The 14,043-nt window shown below is 36.6% G+C and overlaps 1 pseudogene; it reads right to left on the bottom strand.

Moving 5' to 3' along the window:
- Positions 1-1,585: 1,585 nt before the first annotated feature.
- LOC121413172 lies at positions 1,586-13,720 on the bottom strand (annotated as a pseudogene).
- Between the last annotated feature and the right edge of the window lie 323 nt (positions 13,721-14,043).

Here is a 14,043-nt window from a genome sequence, read left to right as displayed (position 1 = left end):
CAGCCCATGAGCATCCAACATTGTACTGGCCAAATAGAAAGATGGCAGCCAAAGATTGTGTGTTGACTACCGTCAACTCAATGCAGAGACGATTAGAGATGCCTACCTGCTGCCTAGAATTGACGACATTCAGGAACAGGTACAACTGGTTGAAGCCATCACTGAACGGAGCTCACAAAAGATAGCTGACAGGCGAGGAGGAGACAAGGATATACGTCCTATCTACACGGCCTAGATATTTGGCAACACGCCTAATCAACATAAAACACACACGTGTTCAATGGATTCTAGACGTCTACTGGAATATTGGGATGCTTTAGAACTGAAGGAAGTTTCTACATGCCATCTTGTTCGTATGGACCCTCTGCCGCCGCATCGGGAAGACAAGGATCCACGACTGAGTCGATCACTTATGAGGTCACCACGTCGCTCTGACTCTCGCTCACCACGTCGGTCAAAACGTGCTAGTTCGTCTCGTCACTCCCGTTCCCGGTCACCAAGCCGGAGGTCCAGGACATCACAAAAGGACATGCCTAAATTATCCGATCCAGATTTTCCAAAGTCTCCTCAACCTGACCGATCAGAAGTATCTCCACGGCATGGTCGGAATTTTACCCCTGAACCAGAGGAGGAGCTGGACTATGATGAGAGATCGCCGTCACCGCTTGATTTGAGATACGCTTCTGGGAAAGTGGTGTCGGAGATGCCGTCTACCAGTGACTGGTCAGAATGCACTGGTAAGGATGCTGAGACGCAGGCTGACAACCCCCGCCAGGGAATTCAGACAATCTTACACGAGATGAGGACCAGCAGATCAGAAGAGGTGACCTGAGTTGTGTTGTTAATACAAGGGTACTATAAGAAGGCATGTCACCATGTACATTATTTTTCATGCCACATTGTTTAAGAGTTTTCTTTGGACTTTAGCTGTAGTGTTTTGTTGAAGCTCAACATAAATTATTTCGACTTCTTTATGCATATTTGTTAAAATAATGGAATTCCACGTGTTCAGGGAGGAATGAAACTTCATTTCACATGACAATGACGAGAAAATCAAAATATTTCATATTTTATATAATAAAATGCAAAAGAAATAGAGAGTGAGTGATGTCATCAATTCCTCATTTGCATACTGACCGAGATGTGCATATAACTGTTTTGTGAAATGAAGCGAAACTTTAAAATGCCATTAACTTTCCTATTTTACATCCGATTTTGATGAAATTTTCAGTGTTATGCTTGTTGAATTTTTCTCTTTTTATTCAAATCAACTTTTTGTTTGGGTGGACTTGTCCTTCAATTTAATATGTCATTCATGCAGATCCGATTTCGGAGAGTAAAGTTACAGCTATTCTAAGATTTTAACAGAGGTTAACTGTAACAGATATTGTATAATTAATGCACAAGTACGTTAAGTTTGTAAAGTCGTGAGGCTTTGCCGATGATCTGTTGAAATACGGCGCGCACGGGGTGCATTGCATGTAACGTATGCAGATTGATTTGGATTCGCTATTCAATAAATAAAGTTGGTGGATGCCATCGAAATGATTTATATGATCGTTCGCATGTCTTTCCAGGGGGAAACCTAGGATGGATTTCTAGTCCTAGGCGACGACTGTATTTCCTTGTATGTTGGGTCTTTTGCACGCCAGCAAGAGACTATACAAGGGCTTGCTCTGATAGTCTGGTTGGTCTGAAAGCGGACGGTTCGGAGTCTGGAGTCCGGAGCAGACGGGTTGGTCTGAAGCGGATAGTTGCTGGTCTGAAGCAGACGGTCGGAGGTCCGGAACAGACAACGGTGGAAACTACAAGTAGACAGAGCCAATGGGTATGGTCATTTTTTTTTTTTTGCAGGAGTTTCTGCATTTATTGTAAAGTCAAAATAAATTTTTACAATACATAAAACATAATCGTAATATGACATGAAAGTACAATGAAAATTACTTTCGACAAGGGATCTCATTTACATAATGATTGTGAGAAAATTCCAGTAAGATTAATGTGCACATGTACCACACTATACTATTCAAAGTGGATTAGAGCTTCATTGAATATTGCATAAGAATTATAAAGCTTCAAAGGAAAATGGGTTGCAACACTTAGAATTACACGCTGTGTGTAGCGAGTTCAAGCGAAAAGATTATCAGATATTTTTAGCATAGTAAAAAAAAATAGATCCCTAATGTGGAAAAAGAACAGTATAAAAAAATCAGACAATGCAACAGGTAACAAAGTGACCTTTTTAGAAAATTGCAATAAAAGAATCATTTAGTGATAAATAAATTCAGGATACCAGGGGTTACATATCGTGACAACAGAAAATTCTTATATGGAGAATGAGAAAAAAATTGTTCCTGTACTGAGAATATGAAAAGTGTCATCAACTTTAGATTGTCAGTTATGTTCAAAGACATATTTTTTAATGAGTATAATACACAAGGAAGACTCGCTCCGATTCAATGAATTCCTAATTTTATTTCGGAAATCGTCATTACAGAAAAAAACTCGAATTTTTTTCCATTGTTTGGTTACGGAGTTTTGCAGAAAGATCAACAGTTGCAAAATGAATATTTTTTTTAAATGCTACTTTTACATTGCCCAAATGCAAAAATCTGAATGTTAGAATAAGAGAATACGTCATTTATAATTCACGTTCACGTAATGCTGATCTGACTCTGTCAACCTATCGCAATATAACTTTTTTTCGTTAAGATCGCATCGACCAAAGAGAACATCCTTTTTAAATTATACAGAGATAGATCCTGTGAAAGGAGGAATATCTAAAAGGGTTTTAATTTCAGTTACAAACAAGCGAGACAATTCTGAAAGTAGAATAGTATACTATTAGTTTGGTTTAATTTTGGCTAGAATGTGGTGAATTTTTTAGATTAAACTAGCTGATATGATAATGTAAACTCATATTATCACAACAAATTGAGTTATGATGCACCCGATTCAAGGGTGTATATATATATATGTATAGACAAAATACATGTTGATCTATTCTGTTAACATATAAAATATCTCGTTTATATTGAAAAAAAATGCACTCGTAAAAAAGTCGAGAAAATAAAATATATCAAAAGGGGAAATGTCTAACCCTGACTATAGTTATTTGAGTTAGGAAACAGCTAGACTAGTTTGTGATGGCTTTTCAAATAACCAAAGAATTCAATATGACTCATACTGTCTACATGACCATATATAAATCTGTTCATAGTAATATGATAGAAAATTCCAAAAGTATATACACAGAGTGTAGAACAGAATAGTACATTTGGCTGGTTAAGAGTTGAATGTAAGTATCAACCGTTTTCAATATGTTAGACCACTTTCCCGGTACAGCATATTAAAAATGTCTTCGTACCTGATGGGCGTCTATGACGATTATTCTTTTTTTTTTCAAAAGAACATGTACATAAAAGATAACATCTAAAATCAGATAATCTTTGTATATTACTGAACTGTCGTGAAATTAACGTCAGATTGACGCACACATAATGAAAAATATCACAAATCATACAAAATAGGATTATAGGCAAAAAAGCAGAATATCTCGAATTCATCAACGGGAGACTCCTATGAAAACATCAACAAGGTATACTCCATGTATGACCAAAAAGAGTCTGAAATACCAATATATTAGTAGACAGTATAAATTGTTGTTGTTAACAAATAAGATAAAGGAAACTTGGAACTTTAGACAAACATCTGCTCTTTCTGAAAATAAAATAACCAAAGTAATTAGCATACCCAACTGCCATGACTGTATATTTCATTCATGATAGATACAGATATGGATAAGATTTCTTTTTCTGTATTAAGCCATTTCAGGAAGTTAAGTAACCAAACTAACTGACAGATTCGATTATGTATGTCGTGATGAATTACAGGTATATCATCGTTCGCATGTAGAGACATACGTCAACAACATAATAACAACGAATTAAGAAAAAGTTTAAGCAAAACATTAGCAACGAAGGAATATCCATGTTACATCATAGAGGTGGACTCCAATAAATTAGAATAATTGTAAAGGCTTGAATAACTCATATGTATGAGAAAGTGGCAACAGAAAAGGGGCAAGTCGCAGTTGTGTCAATTTGAAGTACTGACCGGATTAACTCAAGCACTGTATATCATCGTTACGGAGGTTAATCGTTAGCATTGCCCACTATGTTACTTGATTAAATCACTTTTGAAATTATTGAAATTGAAATGCACACAATTTAGTTTTAGCGTGGTATCAACAATTTCATTTTCTGAAGCAAAAATCTTTGCAAGATGGAAAAACTATTTAATATTGTTTTCAGAAGCAGGACTTTACCAAATAACATATAACAAAACGTACCATAAAAATCATTGCACATCTTCGTTCAGTTTAATGTTCATAATTTGAATGAGGCAACCTTAAAATAACTTTCATCCATAACCTGAGATCCTTAGCAATGCATGACCAATGCTGGGAATCCAAAGATAGTTTACCATTAAATCCTCTCGATAGCATTTAACCTTGTCAATCTTCGTTACGGAAGTTAAAATCAAGTTACAAATTGCAATACTTATTTTGTTAGCTTGGGAACATCTATATCAATGTATTCGTCTACTTTTTTTCATTTATTAAAGATTAATGTGGAACGCATTGCTTAATTCCCATCCCCCCAAAAAATAAAAATAATGATGATAATAAAAAATGTTAAAAACAGAACAGGAAGCGGACAACTGTCATTTTTGTTGTCGTTCTTGTTCAAAGTTGGAATGAGAAAACCGAATAACCAGGCCACAGAATTGCAGTTCATCTTAAAGGTTTCTGGCAATAAACAAAATATAACAATCGCAGTCCCGTAACCAGAATGAGTTCTCTGGGTTACGAGGAATCCCGCCGCTTGCCAATAGCCAAAAAAGATAGAGAGAAAAAGAGAAGAAGATAATTAAAATAGGACGTGGGGAAATGAATAATAATAAAGTGAGGTTAATGAACCAAGAGGCTAAAAATTCACAAATACATAAATTATTAATGAAATCTATATGATCTAATTGCGATTTGTTTTAATTATTTTGTTTCATTGAGATACGCAATTAGGCATCCTGTTGGTGATTTAAAAAAATATGAATAGCCAAAATGTTTGATTATCTAAATACGTATAATAAATTCCAACAAACCGTGAGTGTTTGAAATACCCCTTTTCATGTTTGTCAGTAGGCCTATATAAATTATTTCAGCGTTTTTTCATCCGCATTAAGGGGTCATCCAGGCTGAAAAATCTGCTCTGAACAGATAATAATCAGACAAACAAAATACTGCAAATATGATCAAAATCGAACAAGGAATAACAGCGTTATGCCATATGAAAGATATGCATTATTTTAGTGAAACAGTTTGGTCTATGCATATCTTCATGAATATTAAAAGAGTTGATTGATGGTGTACATACATATAATCCCCATTTGTTCTTTTGCATTCTCTTGCATGAAATTATTTTTTATTCAATTTATATCCTCTTTTTTTGAAAGTGTGCTTAAAATGTCTAGTTTTCATATTGAAATGGCATATTTTCAGCTCGCGCTTCGCACTCGCTGCTTATCATTTTCTTAGCAAGACACCCATCCTTTTTTATGATTACAGAAAGTTAATAGAATGTCCCATTTTGGGTTCTAAACCTATATAAGCGCGCGTTTTACCCTTGCAATAATTGTTTATTGGATATATATCTTGTTCTCAAATTAAAACGTCCAAAAAATTATTGTTCTCAGATCAAAATATAAAATATTTACAGTCGCATCAATTAAGGTACCCATCCTTGTAATTAGTACAAACAGTGTTTAGAATGTCAAGGTTTCAGTCAGAATACGAAAAAAAATCAGCTAGTACTTTGTACTTGCATTAATACTTTATTCAGATAACATCCTGATCATTTCTACAAAAAAATGCTTAGAATGTCAAGTTTTCAGATTAGACTATTCACAAGTTTTAGCTCGCGCTTTGCGCTCACATTTTTGATCGGTGAAATAACCATCCTCATGAGTCATTGCAAATAGTTTTCCTTCCTCTTTCCTTGTCCATGAAAGCTTGTTCCTCCTTCTTCCCCTTTTCTCCACCGTTTCTACCGACTTCAGCATTAGACAAAGCCATGTCACCTGTTCTGGAACTAGAATTGTACTATCAATCTCCGCAAAGTACAGCAGAGAAGTTTATTAACTTCCGTAACAGTATTGTTACGGAAGTTAATGCACTTTCTATAGCAAAGAAATTGAGAAATTTTAAGTTCTAAAGAAGATTCCAATATTCAAAATTTGTAGTATGAATTATTTGAAATTCCAAAAGCATTAAATATCGTATATAATTCTTGGGAAATTGTTCTCGCTGGCAATTTTCCCTCTTTACAAAGTGATGTTGAAAATAAGATGTGCAATATTAATTTTCCAAGGATGAATAGCTATTATTTCTATGGGTACGTAGGTGGAGGGTACCTTATATAATTTATATCTGTATGATCCGGAGTGATGCATTACAGTACAAATTTGTAACATATTCAAGAAAAAATGTTACGGAAGTTAATGCGTTACGGAAGTTAATGTTTTTGTGCTTTGTGGTCCAACGTGGACCTTATTTAGCAGCCCTACCTTTGAAAACTGTATTTATTATGAAAGGTGTCTCTTATCCTATATAATACTGAATCCTTAACAGAACTCCCAAAGTGCATATTTTCTTAAGGTGCGTTACGGATGTTAAACCTGTTTAGTCATACATTTCATTTTTTAAGAATAGTCCTTTATTTTCATGTAATACAGGAAACACTTATGATACTTCCCTATCAATTATTTATTAATGAATATCACTCTACTTGCAACACATTATCATGTAATATCATTCAGTTTAAAAAGGGAGAAATAACTTGTGGCAGTATTCGTTACGGAAGTTAAAATGAATTGAGGACAAAGTTAAAAGTGGAATTAATCACAGAGTGATCATGAAATACTAGGATAAGCCCAGTTTTACAGACGTATACAACATGCTGCCCTCACCAGACATTGATGTAGGTAAGAAATACAGAGTACATACAAAAGAGAATGATAGTAAAATAAAAAACTGACCCGAGACAGTGTATATTCTAACGAAAAGCAAAAATAAAAGGCCTGTGTAATAAATTTAGAGCTTTACTAGTCACTGGTCGCATATGGTTTGTGGAGATAGTCTATTATTGTCATTTTGTTGATAATATTTTTGTAGAAAATGTTCAGGGTTGTGAAGCTAGCGGGCATAAGATAGTCGAGACACGTTTTTTGTGAATTGTAACATTTTTTTGAGAATGACCCTCGAAACAATTTTGAGTCATAATTATCAATAACATCAACGTGAATGTTATAGTCCCCAGTCAAAATTATAGGAATGTTAGACATCAGGTGAGGTTTAATAAACTCGCTAAATTCAGATAAGAACGTAGAAATTGGGATGCGGTGATTCTCAGAGTATGGTGGTCTGTAGACATTAACAATTCTGAGTTGGCATGAACCAAAGGTGATGTTATTTTCAGCAAATTCAAACGACTTCGTTTCACCAGCCTTTACCTCATGAACATCGATAGTATCTTTGTAAAGGAGACCTGTTCCTCCCCCTCGACGACAAGCCCGTGGATGATGCAGGAATTTGTAACTTGGAGGGATGATGTCATTAATGACTGCTGCATCATTCTCGGTAAGCCATGTTTCGGTTATCGCGTATATATCGCCTTTACTGTCACGAACGTAGTCCAGTACTGCTGCTGACTTATTTCTTAATGACATGAAATTGTCAGTGCAAAGTGTGAGTGACTCCTGTCCAGCAGAATTGAGTGGGATCGTGGTATCTGTACAAGATTGCTGATACCTCTGCTATGACATCCTGAGTGTTCGACAGGCTTGTTATGCCTCGGCATGAATTCAACAACTGCAATATGGTGCTCTGCAATGCCTGCTTCTGTTGCAGAAAGAGCAATTGACTATTTTGTATCATGGTCATAATGAGATGTATAAAGAGGTGATGTACATGTTTCTCTAAGTTGAGATCGAGCCTTTTTCTGCTGACCCCCTCTGGTTCCTCTACGAGTTGCCCTCCGACGATTAAGTCCAAGGGACTTGATGATAGAATAGGAACAAGGCTCGTGCAAGTGGCAACTGCGGCAGTATATCTCTGCCAAACGGATCGGGTGAAGGTTGGTTTTGAACAATGACAAGCCACCATGCCTCAGCTGGATCAAAGCTATTGCTTTGATACAGTACACGTATGGGAGAAAGTATACAAATGTGTGAAGTTATACATGTACTACAGCTTTGGCAACTCTTATTTAAATATTGTGTGAAAGAAATGGATGAAGAGAACATTGGTAGGCGTAGCTTAAATCAAGACTCCCCAGAGCTATCTACCCTTTGGAAAATTGGTGATGCCAAAAAATGTCTCTGCTGGGATTCGAACCCGGGCCCCCAGATTTGAACGCCGGTGCCTTAACTATAGACAATATTTAAATAAAAGAGTTGCCAAAGCTGTAGTACATGTATAACTTCACACATTTGTATACTTTCTCCCATACGTGTACTGTATCAAAGCAATATAGCTTTGATCCAGCTGATCGAGGCATATGGCGGCTTGTCATTGTTCAAAACACACCTTCACCCGACAAGGGAAATTATATGGTATGGTGTCGAAAATCTGTCTATCTGATGGCCAATCGTACTGGGGTCGCCCTAGCCACTAACCGTCTCTTTGGTCTAGTGGGTAAGGCACTGGCGTTCAAAGCTGGGGGTCCGGGTTCGATTCCTGGCAGAGACATTTTTTCGGCATGACCAATTTTTCCAAAGGGTAGATAGCTCTGGGGAACCTTGATTTAAGCTACGCCTACCATTGTTCTCTTCATCCATTTCTTTCACACAATTGCCAAAGCTGTAGTACATGTATAACTTCACATGTACATGTATATACATGTGTGTGTGTGTGTATATGTATATAGTGAAATAAATATGTCACGTCATGCATAAATGTTTAAAATGTATTTAGAAATATCGATATTTCATCTTGCTATGTTGTTGTCATTCCCTCCCCTCACACACACACACACACCCTCACATCATCACCTTTATTAAATATATGTGTAGGGAAATCAATGAGTCACGTCATGCATAAATATTTAACAGATATGTAAGAAGAGTCATGATTTAGTTTCCTAAATCATCTTTATTTTGGACTATCGTCACACCCAAATGTTATTGGCATGTCAGTGTTTACATTTAAATGTCAAGTCCATCCCCCTCCCACCAAAAACTTCATTTGAATAAGAAGAGAAAAACCCAACAAGCATAACACTGAACATAATATCAAAATCGGAAGTTATGATATTTTTAAGTTTAGCTTAATTTCGTTAAAAAATAGTTATATGCAACATACTGGTTTGTATGCAAATGAGGAGACTGATGACGTCATCCACTCAATATTTATTTTGTATTCTATTATATCAAATATGATATATTCTAATTTTCTCCTCATTGTGAAAAAAGATTGATTCCTCGCTGAACATCTGGAATTTGCATCGTTTAAATCTATATGGTTCAGTCAAGTTGTTCCTTATTGTCAAATCTGTAAATTTTTCTCAATTTATTTAGGTGTAATAATTTTCAGCCTGAAGTACCAATTTGAATATGTTTTGTTTTGTGGAAACGGGTAGACCTGAGAAAACTACAATTCGATGAACAGTCACAGTTGCATACTCATCATCTTTGAAATCATGTGATGATAGGCTTATTTACAAGAAAAAAATCAACTTGATAGTAAAGAGTAAAATATTTGTCTCGTTAGATTTGTTTCTTTGTCATATCATGTAAGATCGTACAAAATTAGCTATTAAGAATTCAATGATTTTAATTATGCCTGTTCAGGTGGAATTCTGTGGTTTAAAAGAGTCTCGTTACATGAGAAAACAGAAATATTTGTATCTATGCTAGTTTGCTCTTGCCTTAATGCACTACGATAATGTAAATTTGTATTTTACGTTTTCTTCTAAACGAGCTCATGATGCTAACTATTGTGGGATAACGAAAAATCGTGTAACCTTTGTCTCGCTTCCTTTTAGTGCAGTAAGCACAACCCATTTTAAACTGTACTGTCAAAGTGAAACAGATAGTTTAGAAAGGAAACAAGTGGAACGCCTCTGACAGTCTCGACTGTATTACGCGATTTGATATAGCAGCAGTGCTGACTTTGAAAACAGCTATTGAATAATTATTCACAAAAGAAAACATTTATATGATAACAAATTCCATTGACCCAGAGTTACCTTTGACCATGAAGATGTTATGTAAGATATGTGCAAATCAATCATCTATACGCGATTACCCTTATGTCTATGTTTCATGAAATAGATCCATAAACTTTGTAAGGTATGATGCAAATTAAACGAATATCCCCCAACATGACCAAAGTTTATTGGTCCTAAATGACCTTTGACCTTGGCCATGAGACCTGAAACCCACACAGGATGTTCAGTGATATTAATTACTCGTATGTCTAAGTTGTATGAACTATATATCTATAAACTTTCAAAGTTACGATGGTAATTCAACATGGCCAATATTCATTGACCCTAAATGACATTTGATCTTGTTTATGTGACCTGAAACTAGCAGGATGTTCAGTGATACTTGATTACTCTTATGTCTAACTATTCTGAACTAGCTCCATAAAAAGAAAGGGTACGATGGAAATTCAATACCCCAAAGTTGATTGACCCCAAATGACCTTTGACTTTAGACATGTGACGTGAAACTTGGGCAGGCTGTTTAGTAATACTTCATCGCCCGTATGTGTAAGTTTCATGATTAAGTTATGATGACATTTTAAAAACGTAACCTTAGGTTAAGATTTCGATATTGATTCTCCCAACAGGGTCTATGTTAGTCCAGATTGGACCTTGTTGTTTGGAAGTACCCTTTCCCAAAAGCTAACATAGAGGGCACATGTCTCCCAATCTCTAATCAGCGCCAATCTACTCAGCTTGGAGTCAAGATGAGTAGATTGGCGCTGATTAGAGATTGGGAGACATGTGCCCTCTATGTTAGCTTTTGGGAAAGGGCACTTCCAAACAAGGTCCAATCTGGACTAGGTCTATGTTCATTGACCTATTGCCTTTGACCTCGGTCATGTAATTGAAACCAAGGCAGGATGTTAAGTGATACTTGATTACCCTTATGTCCGAGTTTCGTGAACATGGTCCACATACTTTACGAGTTATAATGCCGTTTCAAAAACTTAACCTTATAGATTAAGATTTGATGTTGACACCGCCGCCGTCGGAAATGTGGCGCCTATGCTATAGTCTCGATCTGCTATGCAGGATAGACAAAAAATGTGGGAATGGGAGAAAAAAATAATAAATTTAGAAAGGGGAAGAGGAAAAGAAGAAGTACAGCAGTCATTTAGTGCATTCAATTACAATTCAAATGTAAATAACCTTGCTGAAACGAAACGGTTTACCCAGCTAAGTAGTGGTTTGTGTGGTTGCATGCGTGTCAAAATAATATGCATGGACATGAACGTGTTAACTGTGCTTACCTTTTAACGGGAGTGTCCAATATCAACGATGAAATAAATTTCAATTTCCTGGTGTAGCACATCAACATCCATATTGACTCACTTGCACCTTATCTGCCACATTCGTGAAAGGTGGAACATACTTCCTTGGTATCCTCTCTCGAAAGGTATCATAAAAGTGAGGACAACTTTTAGAGTACTGTCAGAGTCATACCGTTCAGTTCATGGCGAGTTATTGAAATATAGTTCATGTACTGTCAAATGCCAAACCAGATTACAGACTTTATCAACGCGCAAAATGGGAATCGGTTTCTAAAGCCTCCAAACGCAAATGTGACATTGAAATCTCTGCTTGATCAGCCATGACAAGGTATTGTGTATGCTAAAAAAAATGGTGGGAATGAATTGTGAAGATTTTTTGAAACTAGAATGTACACAACAGGGAGTGGGTGGAATTTTTATTTTATTATATTCCATTATTCATTCAGCTTTAGAGTGAAATGATAGAAAAGGGAGGAAAAGGAGAGAGAAAGGATAAGTCATGTGTAATTCGTCCAATAATCTCTTTTGACTTGATCTGAGGAATTCGTTTTGTGTATTTCAATTGTGTGGGTGTTTGCGGGTGAGGGTGGGTGTGTGTAGGTTGCGAGTTTGTCAGCTTTCTGAAAGGTTTACTAATTTCTAAGAAGTTAAAGGAAAGATGCGGCAATTACACATCCTTATACCAGTGAAGGTTTGCGTAAGATAGGAAACAAGGTCCCTATTTAGAATACCAGCATTGTATGAACTTGGCAATTATACGTTGTGGACCGGGGTTCCGGATCACATCTTGTTGGGTTTTTTCCTTTGTCCATATAGGAAAAGATCGGATAAATAATTTCTACATCTTTTGGCATGAGTTGTAGATACGCTACTAAACCAATGTATGGGAACCAATATCACACTGATTGAAGGAAACCACCCTTTTAAAGGAACCTCATTAATGTTGTGGGTTGGGTTATATGTGACAGTATGGATCGTCTCACCATTCTATTCCATGGAAAACATATCTATGGCGCATAGAAAACTGTTTCTATGAATTTGATAGGTCTCACTAGACAAGTCTATAAAGTCAAGGACCATACCCTCAAAGCCCAAGCCAATGCCCCCCTCCAAAAATAATCTCAAACAAAAAGCAATTCAGTTGAATGTGACCTGGTGTGCAAACATCAAGTAATAATCCAGCTACATTCATATGATAACCAAAATAATATATTACCCAGGGGTTATTAAAAGAACATCTACCGTGTGAGTGAAATAAATATTGACACCTCACAAATCTCAAATTTAAGGAAAAGACATGTAATGAACACATACCTATTGGCCTGAAAGGATACATCTTCTTTCAAAGTATTTGATACTATATATATTAATATGATTCGATATCTGTATTAACGCTTGAAGGGTGTTTTCTGTGACAAGCTTTTTAATTCTGCGTCTGCCTGTTGTGCCTGTACAAGGGAGGATTTACTAAACAAACTATCATTGTTAGCAACAGAGCCTTCAACACTATCCCCATTCAAATCATTGAAAAAGGTTTCAGCTAGCCAGACATCAGTACTCTCCTCTACATCAGCAGAATCCGCATCATCCTTTTCAGCTCTACGAGTCTGAGACCCAGTAAAAACAAAATCCGGGGAAAATCCCTGGAAAAATCTTCCTTTATTAATTCGTTTCAGTTACCTCAAGCGGCTTCTCCGACACCACTGGAGATGCAACAACTCTATCTCCAGCCAAGTCGTTACCTAACAAGAAATCAACACCTTCCATGGGTAATTCTGGAACGACACCAACAGTCACAGGAACACTAACTAGGTCACACCTTAAGTCGACCTTATGCAAAGGAACCGACATGAAATTTGGGCCGATACCTTGAATCAAGACTTTGGCGTTCTCTGAACTCTCTGGAGGAAGAGCTAAATCCCCTGGCACCACCAGGGACTGCGCAGCCCCTGTATCCCTAAGGATCACCACTTACCTACCAGCAGCATAAGTCGAACAAGGAGATATTTCACCATCATACAAAAAGCTTCTAAAGCTTTCATCAACTTGCTTGACTTTACCAGCAAATACCAGATACACACTCTCAACATCTCGATTGGGCTCTGATGGGACAAACTCCATCGACAGAACACTTGTTTGTTTGACTAAACCCATGTCTTTCTTAACTTTGGTTGGCATTCAAACCGATTTCGAACATGATTCTTTCAAATGTCCCGACTTATGACAATGAGTACAAATTTTGGAACTATACGACTTTTAGACCTTTGATTGATTCTGTGCCCCCACTAGCCTGATTCTTGTTAGTGTCTTTGTCCTTGCTAGCATTATTTTCCCTCACCAGGTTTATTGTGGGATTCAAATGACCCTTTACCTTTCTTTTTCCAATAAAGGAGGCCTATTTCCAATACCCTTATGTGTGAACTCAAATTCATCAGCTACTATGG

This window comes from Lytechinus variegatus, chromosome 4, assembly GCF_018143015.1.
Source record: "Lytechinus variegatus isolate NC3 chromosome 4, Lvar_3.0, whole genome shotgun sequence".
NCBI classification, from domain to species: domain Eukaryota; kingdom Metazoa; phylum Echinodermata; class Echinoidea; order Temnopleuroida; family Toxopneustidae; genus Lytechinus; species Lytechinus variegatus.
Note: the sequence above shows the minus strand (reverse complement) of the source record. Positions and strands in the feature narration are given on the sequence as shown.